The 15228-nt window shown below is 30.8% G+C and overlaps 1 long non-coding RNA gene across 1 annotated transcript; it reads left to right on the forward strand.

Moving 5' to 3' along the window:
- Positions 1–10290: 10290 nt before the first annotated feature.
- On the forward strand, positions 10291–11863 carry LOC139906587 (uncharacterized). The gene is made up of 3 exons (XR_011782221.1): positions 10291–10931; positions 11141–11675; positions 11732–11863. It is a non-coding gene; the product is annotated as an uncharacterized lncRNA (long non-coding RNA).
- Positions 11864–15228: the final 3365 nt, after the last annotated feature.

Here is a 15228-nt window from a genome sequence, read left to right on the forward strand (position 1 = left end):
AAATAAAATAAAAGTCGTAAGAGGATCTGAAAGGGTTTTTACATCGTGATTGATTTATTAAAAGTCCCATTACCCGTTATAACTTTAAGGATTTACTATATTTTGTTGAATCTCTTGCTATTTCTTCTCCATTCGGATTAAAGAAAATATGGATGTATCTCCGTTTTATCTAATGGTAAGGATTTTTATCTTCGTTTGTAGGGTCTTTAGAAGTTTAATTTGGTTTGTTCCCTAGGAGAGAGGAGCCATTCCTATCGCTTCTGCTTTTGGCTAAGCCATATAAATGCAACCACTGGATATCGTATAGTGATAAATAAATTATTTTAATGTTAGATATTATTTTCATATTTATCAGACTTGCGTCCCTTGAAGTGTAATTTGACTCTTCAAAACCGAACTCAGCAGGACTTTCAGTTTCCTGGTAGCCATTCAATCCTGTTGTTAGACTCAACATTAAAATTGATTTAAGCGTTGTTGATTCTCTCTGTTTTTTCAAATACGGACCTCATTGCAGGAACCTTTGATTGTTTGGATAAATATGAAATATTTATCCGGCTAGAGTTGGCAATAAGATTCCGCTGTCTTGGTTTGAAGTTTCTCTTTATTCTCCGATATAATCCTACAAAGTAAATGTTTCATACTTAAAGGAATGACCTTCTTCATTTTTCACCTCTTCGTTTTCCACTATTTTGGGAAAGCTTCTATAGACTTTAACGTTGCTGTCGAAGACTTTTTTCATTTATTCTAGAGCAAACTGAGCCCAGATATTTGAGCTTATGTGTAATAAGCTCAAGCAAGTTTCGTATTTCCTCAAGGGAGGCCCTTCCAATGTATTTTAGGGCTAAGATTCAGAAAGGTTTGATTTGATATCTTTATAAAATACTTTTCATTCGAAGTATGTCTAGATTAACACCCCCAAAAAAATATGAACAAACACAAACAGTGACGTATCAGTCTGAGACTTTAAACTTATCCAATATAATTAGTTATCGCGGGTTTTTAAATATTATAGCACTCAACTTCCATAAATATTTACATCAAAATTATGAAAATCCATTAAATATTGTTACTCAAACGAACTTTTTAGAAGAAAATATTATTTTGTACATAAAACTTGAATAACTATAAATGCATTAAATAAATTATTTTGACGTAAAAACAATTGAAACCCCGAGTTGTTATTAAGCACCAATATACGTTATTAATTTTGTTAAATGCAAATCAATCAAAAAATCACCTTCAGAGAGAATTATGTATAATTAAACATTTATGTAAATATATAAACATTTAAACATAATTCCATTCACGATTTTTACACAAATTCATAGGAATAAATTAAAGCTTTCTAATATACATTTTATCCATATTAATAATAAATGGTGTGTTTGTTTTATTTGTCTGAGGATAACACTTTTTCAAAGAGTGCCTGTATATAGATATATATCTGAATGTCTCTTATTAAAAGGGAAAGAAAAAGGGAGTACCTTAATAAATACAAATCTCAATCCCTTTAGAGCAAGACAATATCTAGGTTGGAATTACTCCGATCGGGATCCTCAAAACCACAGTAAAAAAAAACACGACTGATATTTGATTTTCAAAAAAATGAAAAGTGGAACCTTGCAAATACACATGATATTAATTACATTATACTTAACACACGTTTAAAAATTCACGGGTTTCTCAGATCGATGGCTATATTTTATTTTAATTCACATCATTTTCAGTTATTACTTACCTTCAAAAGACAGCTGTCAACATTTCATTCAAATATGATCTTTAGTTTGTGTGTTCTTTTGTTAAGTGATACGCTACTTTTGATATTTACCAAAGTAATTAATCATAAACAATTTTGTGTTTTAATTTTACACTGCTTTCTGATGTGAACAATACACTTCAAGCTATGCAATGGCTTGAAAAGTGTTATGGGGACCCTGCGCCATAAAGTCAGAAAAAAAATTATTATAATAATTTAAAAGAAAAACAATTTTGATTGAAAAAAACGAATTTTTTTTATTAAGCCCGGGAGTTTTCAGCCCATGTTTCTTCAAAATAATGGTAACATCTTTGAAAATATGAAAATAGTATGTGTAGATTACATACTACAAAAATCCACTCCCGCTTTAAAGACGACCATTTTTTATGTATCTCGATGTATATAACATGGTATATAAATAACATTAACATCTTAGAAAGCTTATAGGTCAATGCGGATTTCCCTTAATTCTATACTGTTTAGAGTTGCATAAAAAATAAATACTAATACAAGAAAAATAAAAGTAAATCCTATTTAAAATAATAAGTTTTACTTCGTGTGAGGTTAAGCATGGATTGTGTGTCGGATCAGCGTGTCATATACAAAAAAGGAAGTGCATATATATGTAGTATTTTCTAGTGTGTGAGTTTGTATCTAGTTGACAACTTGAAAAATATTCTCTCTAATTTTTTCAAGATGTTGTCATTATTGTTTTATTCTTCAACTAATAATGGCTTTTAAGTATAAAGTAACAATGTGTAAGTTGCCTCACAAAAAATGGAAAATATCACTGTAAATTACTTGGTGGTTTATCTTCTATATTATTGAAGTAAAGTTGGCTATATGTCAGCCCCTAATAACTCCAACCAATGCCAGGTAGTAAAGAGTATAATTATTTTTTTTAATGTTCCTTTAATTAGTCGGATGAAGTTTCACCTTTTAAGAAAGATTACTTATATTTGCATTGCAATTACTCCATCTCACAGATAAGTTGTCTCTAAAGTCAATAAAAATTATGTATATCACTATGTGTCTAGGGGAGACCGTGAGTGAGGCCTAGCCTTGAGCTCAAGATATTATTTTCTTCATGGCGTGTAGCTCACTGAGCTATGTTACTTCATTATTTGTATGGACGCTTTTTTTTCTCATCACACTACAAACGAAAAATGATATAGTAAGCCTGACATTTTGACGATTGTATGAGAGAAGAGGAGCTTAGATGCCGCCATGAATCTGCATGAAGGAAATAAACACAAGTCCTACCCTGTATCTAACAAGGACATAGGCTTGAATTACTCCCATAACGTTCTGCTTTTTATTCTGTTTCAAAATGGATTAAAGGTAAGGACGTGTTTGTTTTTTTTTCAAACTTTTGCTTTCTGTCCCAGATTTTACCTTGTTAGTTCAGCTAAAAGAGTAACTTTATGCAGGCTTTCGTAGGTACTTATAGAGTAATAAAATAATAATCTATGCTCATTGGAGACAAAAAAAAATACACTACGATTACTAACATGTACAAATATTGATCACATGGTCTTTGTTCACCACTTGGTTGATTGATTTGAATAGTACTCCAACAATTTGATACTTTGAGACATGGAATAAAAATAAAACTGTCTTATTTTTGTTTCAGCTATCCCTTCGTTGCCTAATGAAGCCTCATAATTGAAAGTAACAGGGATAAAATCCTACTTGCAAGTTTTGGGTCCCAGCTCTGTAGACCTACACATAATATTTCTACATCATTTTAATCAAAATAATTGTGAACTGATTGTGCAATATCAAATAATTTTAATAATAAAAAAAAGAGATAATTATAAGAATGATATTATTAAAAAATTCAATATTTACGACAATTTCTGTACGATGTTTTATTAAAACCAATATTGAATTTTAAATATGAATACATTTACATGCATGGATCGAAAAAAGATAGAGGGGTATATAAAGACAGAAAATTACATACATACATTTACAGGAAACAAAAAACTATTGGATTATTACATTATACAACAAAATGAGGCTGAAACCCACATCCTCGAATAGGAGACTAATTTTGTTTCGTCAAGAGAACATGAGGCCACACACGTCTTTGATGACACGCTATAAAATCCAGAAGCTTGGATGGGAAGTAATTATACATCTACCCTTCAGTCCAGACCTGGTAGCAAGTAGTTAGTACCTGTTCTTGTCGATGGGCAATGATGCACTTGGGGGTACATATTTGAGTTCAATATAGACCTATAAAAATTGGTTGTCCGAGTTTTTGACAAAAGGGGCAAGGGCTTCTATGAAAAAGGCATTATAAAGTTGAATTCTCGTTTGCAACAAGGCATCACAGATAATACTTGATGTAAATCGGATAAATTGTAATAATTCTTATAAATCAGAGAAATAAAGCGAAAAAAACGAAATTACTTTTTTTTTCGAACATAATACATTTTGAAGCAAGGATTAGGATCCAGCTTTTTTGCTTTCCAAAGTTTATGGTATAACTTTATTAAATATAAGACTTTCCAGATAGAGCATTATTATCTATTACTATCTATTAAAATAATAATGATAAGAGTAATGAACCAAGTAATCTTTTAATGCTCTTTAAGATAAGCTCAACACGAAAATTGAACAGAGTAGTAATAACTCAATTTTTAACATTTGACCTGAAAGGACATAAATGTATATAGGGTAGGAGTGGGTCTAATGTGTGTACTTGGGTGTTGAGTAAATTTATTTTCTTTTCTGCCATAGCTCATGGACAAAACATTCTTTTAAATTCAATGGGCATTTGGTTAGCAAGTGATTCCTAGAGATAGAAATATACTTTATGTGTATGGCCTTCACACAAGATTCCAAGGTTATTTGGAGTAATTGTAGTACTATAATGTTTACTTATACTTAATCAGTGCATGTAATGTTTCATATTTCTATGTTAACATTACATCTCGAAGCTATCAAATAATCTAGAAAATTTAAATTAAAGGAAAAATGAATGTACACCAATTTTGGTTCTAGGACAATGTGCCGAATTACATTTCGTGGAAGGACAATTTTCATAGCGGACATTTTGCCAAAGGCTATGATTCATGAGATGTTAATAAACCAATATATTCTTTAATAAGACTCACTCCACTATTTGCTAGATTACACAGGGGAACACTCATTTTGATCAAATGAATTCAAGCAAAAAAAAAATGTATTTATATTTGAGCGCAAAATCCAAAAACGATCTCAGTTTTTCTCTCAGTCATCTAAATTCTAAAATATCAGGCATTATAGTAATTCGGGACTATTATCGTCATTTCTTACCATTAAAACAATCCCTAAATTAAAAGTAAGAATAATTAAACATATTTAAATGCGGTTGTTTTTTAAAATTATTTAGAAGGGGTTTGATTGATTCTTTATTTTGTTCTGAAATTGATATATTTCCATTTTAAAGTGGAAAAATTATAACAAATAGATACTTTTCTTTAGACCCTCATTACCTATTTATAATACATAGTGCTGAGGAATATCATAGCTTGTATTATAGAAAAATATTCAATAAATAATCTTAAAAAATATGCATCTCCATGGATTTTTGTTTTACTTGTATTTTTCAAGTGATCCCATTTTGAAATATTAAAATTATCAACTCATCATGAATAGATGGCGTTATTGTTTCGATCCTGGAATCTCATTCCCAATGAAGAAGTCCACTTTACTCCCTTATAAGATCTTGAAGTTTTCATTTGGATGAATTGTCCTTCCGTGGTCCCTTTTTTTATTAACAACTTATATATGTACAAAAGTATCTAAGCCTTTTTATAATCATTTTTGCAACTCCATACCTTGGGATCGCCCAAAAATAAATGTCTTGAACATTTTAATCTCAAGATAATATGATGATCACAAGGAAGATTAAAAAACTGAGCACTTATATTTATGTTCTATAATATCGTGTCTATACGCAAGGTGCGTACTCTTTCCCAATATTTTTTGGACAATTACAAGCTCCAACATTCTTATTTTCATTTCAATGTGTTGCGTCATAGCACATGATTTCAATAGTGTCACCTATGATCCTGTCTTGAAAAGTTTCGTATACTAAATTTAGCTTTACCCTCACAAAGAACGGAGTATACTTGGTTTCAATCAGACGATTGTCACACATGTTATGAAGCTTTGAAATAAAGCAAAGAAAACGAAATTACTTTCCCCCTCTAACCTACTAGACAAATTGAATGCTAAATGAAAAAGTGTAGCTTTATTATAAAACTTATAAGAACAATATTTCCTTGCTTTTTTCCTCATATCAAAAAGAATTAATCAATTTATTCAAATAGCCTGGAGATTCACTTTCCTTCTCATCATTTCATTCTTTATTCTTGACTTTAAAAAAATTGAAATATTAGAATATGTAATACATATTTTTACATATTTTCTTGTAAAAAAGTGTACAATATATGTATTATTAATATTCATTACATTCTGGGAAGTGAAGTAAATATAAATTGGTTTTTTATTCTTCTCTCTCTCTCTTTCCTTTAATTATTCATACCTTCATATCAATAGCATAATTTTATTAATTTATGCAATATGAAAAAATTACATAATAAAAGTACACTATTCATAAATTTAATGGAAGAATTCCAAAACTTTCTGAGCCTCTGATATTCTGCTGTTGCAGACCAACAAACCCATTGAATTAAGATGTAACAAATATGAGCTGGAAGTATGAGGGTACTCTGAAAAGTTTTTGACCCCAACGTGAAAATAGAAGCACTCGTAAATAAAAGCCAAGGTTAATAGAAATACAAGGTTAGATCATCATGGCATTGGGCTTCCTAGAATTATCAATTTAATGTATATTACCGACTGCTAGGCAAGACAGGCAGATTTGGACAAAACACACAACCACTCATAGTTTATGACGTCAATGTTAAAAAGCGTAGTGGAATTCGAACATCAGTTGTACACGCGTTATGGTATAACCTTGTATTTCTATTAATCTTGATAAAAGATAATCATATCTATCCATCATCTGTTGACAGTTACTCCTCTCCAAACATTCAGCCATTGTGGACGCACAAGTGTTATGTATGAGGTGTTTGAGTGAGTTGATGTGAGTTTGTTTGAATTGGTATTAAATATTTGTTTTTGAAAGTGTGACCTTCAAATATATTCAAACAATAGCAGACATATAAAGACTTGTTGTGTGTAAATGTGACGAATCTAAGTCAATCCAACTTAATGTAATTGAGCTAAAAACAAAAAATTCCTTGTAAACTGTTAGTTTCTTCGCTTTGTAAAAAAATAAAACAACTGAAAATGAACTAAGTTAACTAAACAATTTAAAGTATGTTTGAGAGGAGAGTTGATTTACTGTCATGACTACCGTTGTGCCAGGCCTTATTTAGGACTGAAGAGAATGTATCCGGTCCAGTCTTGATCAAAAACTTATAAAGTTTGGTCCTAGATATCGTCAGTTAACTTTATTTCTTCTCTTTCTAATCAGTTCTGGTACTCTGTCTGTTCGAAGGACCGGTCCTAAGAATGTACTGGAATAGAACGAATAAATAATACGGAGACAACACAAGTCACGAGCTTTTATAATATTAGTTTAAAAGTGCTAAGGTGGAGGGAAAAAGGAAACAAATACTAATTCCACTACGTACTGTCTAGGATCCGTAAAACTGGGACAATAAGGACCTTTCACTTTTTTAGACGAAGAAGAATAGTTTTGTTTTAAAATTGTAAAGTCGTATGATTATAATAACACTTTTATTTTAAATATTCTGACGGCTGCAAATACATTCGAGTGCCTTAGCATGGACATGGACAGATTTGCTGTTGTAAGAGTTATTTCATGTAAGAAAGGAAACGAAAATAACATAGTAACACTCACAGTATATACAATGTTTGGGAGAAGAGCACCTTAGCTATTATGACGTTTTATTAGATAGGTTACCATCAGTTATGAAAGAAGAAGTTGAAATAATTACCAAACCTACTCCATATCCTTGCTGTGGAACTGAGAATCATTGCCTATGCTTACTTTTTAAGATTAAGTTGAATAGTTTTCAATGAAATTGTAATTTCGTCTCAACTAGTGACTATGAATTATCGATCTTTCCGGGATTCCCCCGAATTGATAATCCTTATTAAAAATTATGGGGAATTAATTATAAAATTATGGAAACAAATAAGGTTAATATTTCAGTTGGTACATCATTCAAATTGATATTTCTATCTAGATCCTATCTACCTATAAGAGCAAGGAAATAAACCTAGGTCCAACAACTAGTTAGTCATTTTTTTTTTAAAGTCAACAATTACCGGGTGTAGAAAAAGTACTGAGACCTGCCTCTAAGTATTTATGAAAATACTTATACTTGATCAGAATGATGTTGTACATAGAAAATGTTATCTTATAATATGTTTTACTCTAACATGCTTATTAATTATGAATCTGGCCACCATCAGCCTCAACGACAGCCGCCAACCGCCTCTGGAACCCCTTCCTCTCATTGCCAACGTCGGTTTTTTTCATAATCCTCCTCTACTAGTTAACTGACGTGTTCAGGACAGCAATATTCGGTTGGCGGACATTGCAGACCTTTTTCTCAATTTGCCATCAAATGGAGTAATCCAATGGAGTTTGAGGGGACAAAAGGTTCTTGGACAAAAAATTCATGTTGCAACCCATACACTCTTGTCCAATATTAGCAGACTGGGCCAGAACTCCGTCCTGGTGAAATAAATACGTGGCTTTGTTTGACTTCTTCATTGTCTTGGTGATCTGGTGTTGCATAAGTCTGATCGGTTTACCTTGGATTGTATTAGAAAGATAATATTTCGTAAAAAAAAAAACTATTAACTGAGCCTTGTGATTGTATGACTTAGTATTGTTTGAGCGTACGTCACAGATGGAAACCAGCAAAGAGAAAATACGTAATATTTTTTTTTTTTTCTTTGGACAGGGCGAAAAGGCAAGCCAGGCCACTGAAATCCTTGGAAATATATATTTTTAAGATATATCTCTTTTTCTTTTTTTTTAATTAGGTATAAAATATTTTTCTATGATATTCCTTATCGATATGCATTATAAATAAGTTATGAGGGTCTAAAGAAGAGTTTTTTTTGTTTTTTTTGTCGGCCTGAAAATGGAAATATATCGATTTTAAACAAGATATGGAATCAATCAAAACTCTTTTTATTAATAAAAAAAACACTTTATCTTACTTTTAATTTGGAGATTGGCTTTAGAGTAAAAAATGACTCTAAACGATAATTTCAACAGATTACTATAATCCCAGATATTTCAGAATTCAGATGACTGAGAGAAAAACTGAAATTAGTTTTGGATTTTGCACACATTGATAAAATTTGATTATTGGCTTCAATTCATTTGTACAAAATCCCTCTCCCTAATTGGTCCATTGTGTTATTTATGTAGTGACTTTTAAAAAATAAAAATATAATATAACATCTCATATTCAAATTGAAAAATGGATGACCATGACGTTACATTTGTTGTATCACACAATTTTCCAACAAAAAAACATGGAATAAAAAAGCCTAAAATTATTGTTATCCAATTCTTCCGAATATGTAGATATCGGGGAGTGTCAAAGAAAATAAAGAAGTTGGAGAGCCTGTCCAGAGGAAGTGAGAACCTAATTTTGTTGGGTGTTCAACACCTGAAATCCAGTTCAACAAGTTAGTTTCAATATTTAAAAAGATATTCACGGAAATATTGTATTTATTATAGACTAAAATCAATAATTTATCTATGAATAAGTAAAAATGTGCAAAGGAGAACAATTTAAAAAGATTTAACGAAATAAGAAAAAACTTACACACATATTTTTCAACACTTTAGTATAGCATTTTGGTAAATAATTTATACATAGAAAATATTATTATCCGCGAGTATGTTAAAATGAATGAAAATAAACATGGTCACTCTCATCATTAGGAGAATTTTTGGGAGGAGCGCAGCTCTCAGGACGTTTCATTGGATTAGCTTGCTAGCCCTTGAATGAAAACATCTATATAGTAAGACGTCTTACATTTAAATGGATAAAAAAACCACTAGGTCATGAACATGCGGATTATGGTTAAAGTTACAAGTTGGAAATACAACGTCTAACTTAAACTGGTGGCTAAACATCAACTTGGATATCACCAATACGTAAAGTTATATAAAATATGGCCTACTGGTATGCCATTAAAAAAAAAAACCGAAAATAAACGCTGTAACTCTGACAATTTAAAGAATATTTTGTGGGAGAGCAGCTTAGCTGTCATGACAGTTTATTATAAGAGCTGTAAGTAGCTATAAAAAACTGAAATAAACACAAATCTCTCACCCTAACTAGCGATGATATATGCAGGAATTACTTCGATATCAGTCATCCATTATTATCCGAGTAGAAAAAGGATTTATATTTAAAACTCCCCAATAAATCATGAGCGTTACTTTTCTTCTTTTACGTCTTTGTGATTACTTTATACTTATAAAGCTAAACAATAACAACTGCTACAGATATAAAGAAGATTGAATTTATAGTGGAGGAACGCCGTTGCTCCATCTCAATGATTTTTGTCCACAAAAACATGGAGATTTTTAACTAAAAGGCTTCTAATGTGACTGCCGTCCCCGTCCCGACCATTCAAAAGATTTGGTAGGCTCTTCTGAAGACTGATGATCCCAGATCCGTTCTCCGCCTGAACACTGCTATGACTTCATTTGGATGGAAATATGTCTCCCCAGTAATCCAATGGATTATTTTGTCTGAGGCTACGTTGAGTCTGAAATACATCAACAGCTCATCCTCTATAGGACACTCTGTTTTCCACCATCAAGGAGACAATTACCAACATGTCAATGAACAACCTTGTCAAAGAAGTTAAATCCTGGGAATCTATTTCTTTAGTGAATATGGACTGACTCACCAAGATAAATAATATAAGTCCATGCATGAATTACTCATTGACACGTAGTTGAGAAAAGTGACCATCACTTTTTCTCACAAAAGTCAAGATAATTTTGATTGAGGAATGATGACTTTCAAGCTCCTAAATAATGACACGGCATCAGTAAACAACTATAAAGAATTTATCTTCATAAAATTAATAGAAATCTAAACACAATATCATCTATAGTGGGCTCTCTGATATCTTGTGCAATGTAAAGAAATAACTAGTAAATTTTCTAGCCTTTTTGAATTGGATACTCAGGACTTTAACTTATCAATTTGACATTTATTTTTAATGTTCATATTTGACATATATTAAATAACGAAATGATCCTTTTATTTCTATTTTTGTATCCTGAAATCCATTTCAATTTATTTATTTAGTATTTAACGTATAATTGTTTTTTTTTTTTTTAATTAGGAGTAGAAATGCAGTTATTTATTTTCGAATCCATTGTTTCTGGGTAATTTCAAATTAGTTGATTGAAGTCTATTTGATTTCTTGTTTGAATATTGCAATATTAGTGAGAATTAGTAAATAAAATAGTCATTTCAACACTATGCATTCAAACTGGACTTTATTGGCGTTGAGAACAGAACTCAACAAACGAGGCACAAGGACAGGTGGGAGGAAATCCGATCTAATAAAGCGTAGTTTCTCTTATCAACGAAACGGTGACTTCAGAGGCCAAGTTGTCGGGATCCCAGACATAGTTTCTATACCAATCTGGCAACCGATGCTGATTTAAAATACATCTGTAGTATCCTTCTATAGAATATCCCATGATAAATATTATTTTATTAATCTACTTGATGGATTATTAAAAAATTTTGGGATACATAATATAGGTCGAAGGAGGTCTTCTTTGGTACAGGTAGTGAGAACATATTAACTATTTGTTGTTAACGGATCTGATGGGTCATCTTCGTCTTGTGTTGGACTTAAAATACGCTCAGTAATTATGTTACCATTCTATAAAAAGGTACGGATTTATAAATTAAAATTTCATAGGAAGATTTAAAGACTTTAAACTTGCACCATTTTCAATGTTGATCAAACGATGATTTTCCTCAACCGGATTTTACTTATTTGTGACCAAAGAAAAGGGGATGAGACTGCATCTCTTTCTATATCCGGATATTCTTTTCCCCCCACGAAAGCTAGAGTTTGTATTGCCACTTGGAGATCTTCTGGCTTGAAGTGTTGTTTACATAACACAGAGGTTGGTGATTGCCTCCAGAGTAAACCATTAACGTATTCTCATCTCAGAGCAATCCGTCATTTAAGACATATGCTTTTATTTCAAGGAATTACAAGGATCCTTCGCTCGAGCACCCATGGACACAAGACGATGGCATACATACAAGTTAAAAATATCAAATTGACATATATGAAATATTAATTTAACTATAAATTTTTTAAGTTATAATTACTCAAGCATACAGGGAGGTGGGGGCACCACAGTTTTACGCAACACTATCGCCCTCAAGCCATCAATACTTATTTTAACTAAAGCTACAGTAAGTCACACTACCTTGTGGATAATATATTGTTTTTAGTTTGCTCTTTAGATATATCCCATGGCTTGAAAATAAAAATACAAAAAATGGTTGAGGTTGCGTGAGCTTTTAAAATATTCCGTTCTAAAATGAATCTTCCTTATTCTAAGAAACATAAGATATTTTTCTTACAAATTTAATTAACTCTTTCAATTTGATTTCACTTCATAATAACATCGTATGTTTATAATTTAAATTGTAAATTAGGATTTCATTGAAAAGTATAATGAATACATCATATATAAATAGTTCATATTAAATGATTATGTTCCAGAATTCTATTTGTTTAAGTTTTATGAACTAGATAAAGTATTTATAAGAAACTTGATTTATTTCGGAAATGAACTTTTCGTATAAATGTAATTACTCTCTGCCTCTATATAATCATTCTTTTTTTTTTTTTGATAGAAACATCTTTTATGAATATTTGGACCAGAAATGAGACTTGAATTTGAGGCTTCAGACTCGGCTTTTATTCAAACTTCTATTTGGAAGACTCAATACTTGACAAGGACTTAAAAGCTTAGACAATGTGTTCGAATACCAAAATATCTCAACATAAACAGTTCAATTAAAACTACACATTTCTTAGAATCAACTATTCCTAATATATAGTTTGGAGTAATATTTCGTGACCGTGGCTCTGAATCCATTTGCCTAATTGTGAAAATACACTGGACTCTACTGACTTTATGAATTAATCACACTATTATCTGTAGATCAATCGAAGAATAATATTTTATATTAATTCATTATTTGAATGAAACTTACTGTATAATGATCAAGGTCAAATACGAACTGAAGTTGATACTTTATTTTTGAAGGTAATCAGTATTAATAACTAGTTTAATAATTTTTGAGATTTTTTTGTTGGGAAACCTTTTAACATAAATCTACTTCCATTTTGTATTCTATACATTCAGTCAACCTATTATTATTTGCTCAAGAACACATTTATGTGATTTCAAATATTGTCAAAAGATTGAGGAGTTGCTTAAAATACTACGGGATGTTGAAAAAAATTACAACTACGACAATTATTGTAATTATTAATTATAATTTTACAAAGTGAATATGAGTTCACCAAGTTCCATTTATCATTAATAAAAATATTGTTTTTCACCTCAACAGGTTGTTTAATTTGATCTAGTTTTCTTCCAGATAATATTAGAACCATATAGATAAAAATAAATAGAGTGATGATACTGATCATAGAGAAACTGAGTAAAAGCAAGGAAATTTTTTTGACGTTGCGACAACAGACAAGAGAAAATTGATAGTTGACAAACATGTTCGAAAAAGTAGTATTTTTGCTATTAGATCCAACATTTTTTTTTTTTTTTTTCAAATTAAATACATAATTTAAATCTATTTGTCATTACATCACCTAAAACCCTTAAATAGTATTACTACAGATGTATATTATTAAATAAGATGAATAAATAGTCCCAAGTTGAACATGCTGACTTGTGTGGCCTATAATTGTACATCTAGAGCAGTAACTAGATTGAGGAATATCCCAACAAGGACCATATATGTTTTTTCACTTAAGTGTTTTAATATTAGTACTAATTTATATTATAGGTCTATCATAAATCTGAATATTTGTATCACAGATCAGGAGGATCATTAATACTTTTTTGAATGATTCCTTTTAAGGTTAATTAATTGGTGTTACAGTCTGATATAAATAGTCTCATAGATCTACCGTGTTAATTTCATATTTTAGTAAGAACGTAGAGTTTATATATCATTTGGGTAAACGTGAGCGCGAGAAAATTCAAGGGACTAAAGGTTGAAGCATGCTCCAAAACCTTATTTGTTTTAAGAATCTATGATTATTGATTCTGGAATTGAATTATAGTCAAAATATTCTCCAATATCCATCATTCATATATTGAAAACCTATATATAATTATATTTAAATTTAAAAATTGGAATAAAATATCAATATAATTCATACAATAATCTGCTCAAAAATATTTATTAACCTATTGATACCTCTAAATTTATATAATTATGGTAATAAATTATTATTATTAAAATAAACATTTTAAAAACATATGTATATAAAGTATTTGTTCTTTTTTGACGGGGTCAACTACTTTTTCACATCATTATTCCACGAGGTGTGTTCAAAAAGTAAGGTGACTTATCAAATTTTGCGGACATGGTACATTTGATATTCTCAATTTTTGTATGTTAGTAAACTCACCACGAACAAATATTTGATATTTCAGCTATATAATATGCTAAGTTTGTTTGTGAGAGGCATAGCGGTTAGAAGCATTTGAGGGTTTGGAGATTTTTTGCTATTAAATAACATGGATCAAAGAATTTGCATCAAGTTTAATGTTTAAGCAATTAAGTTCTCCAAAAACACTTGAAATGTTGATAATGATATATAAGGTGAAACTTTTAATTATAAAAAAGATATTTACAGGTCGTACAAACTCTTCCAAGATGGCCAGGAAGATGCCAATGTTAAGCCTCGTTCTGGACGTCCAAGCACGTCAATAAAAATAAAAACAGTCCAATCACTATCAGAAAAGTTACTGAGGATATTGACATATCGATTGGCTCGTGCCATATTTTATTTTTTTTCGAACATTTTGGGCATGAGACGAGTGTCAGAGAAGTTTGTTCGGAAACTCCTTAATTTTGAACAAAAGAATCGTCGAGATTTTTTGCCAAAAATAGTATCACAGCAATGACTCAAACACCAGGATTTGCCCCCTTGTGACTTTTCCATGTTCCCAAAACAGAAGTGACCTATGAAAAGACGAAGATTTGTAACGATTGATGAGATAAAGAATGTTTCGCTGGACAAGCATAAGGTTATACTGAGAAGTGCTTATGAGACGTGGTTCTAGTATCAGAAAAAGTGTTGGTACAAATGTATTGTAGTATCTGAGAGGGATTCCGTTGAAAGGGATTACATGAATATTG

Source organism: Lepeophtheirus salmonis, chromosome 11 (genome assembly GCF_016086655.4).
Source record: "Lepeophtheirus salmonis chromosome 11, UVic_Lsal_1.4, whole genome shotgun sequence".
NCBI classification, from domain to species: Eukaryota; Metazoa; Arthropoda; class Copepoda; order Siphonostomatoida; family Caligidae; genus Lepeophtheirus; species Lepeophtheirus salmonis.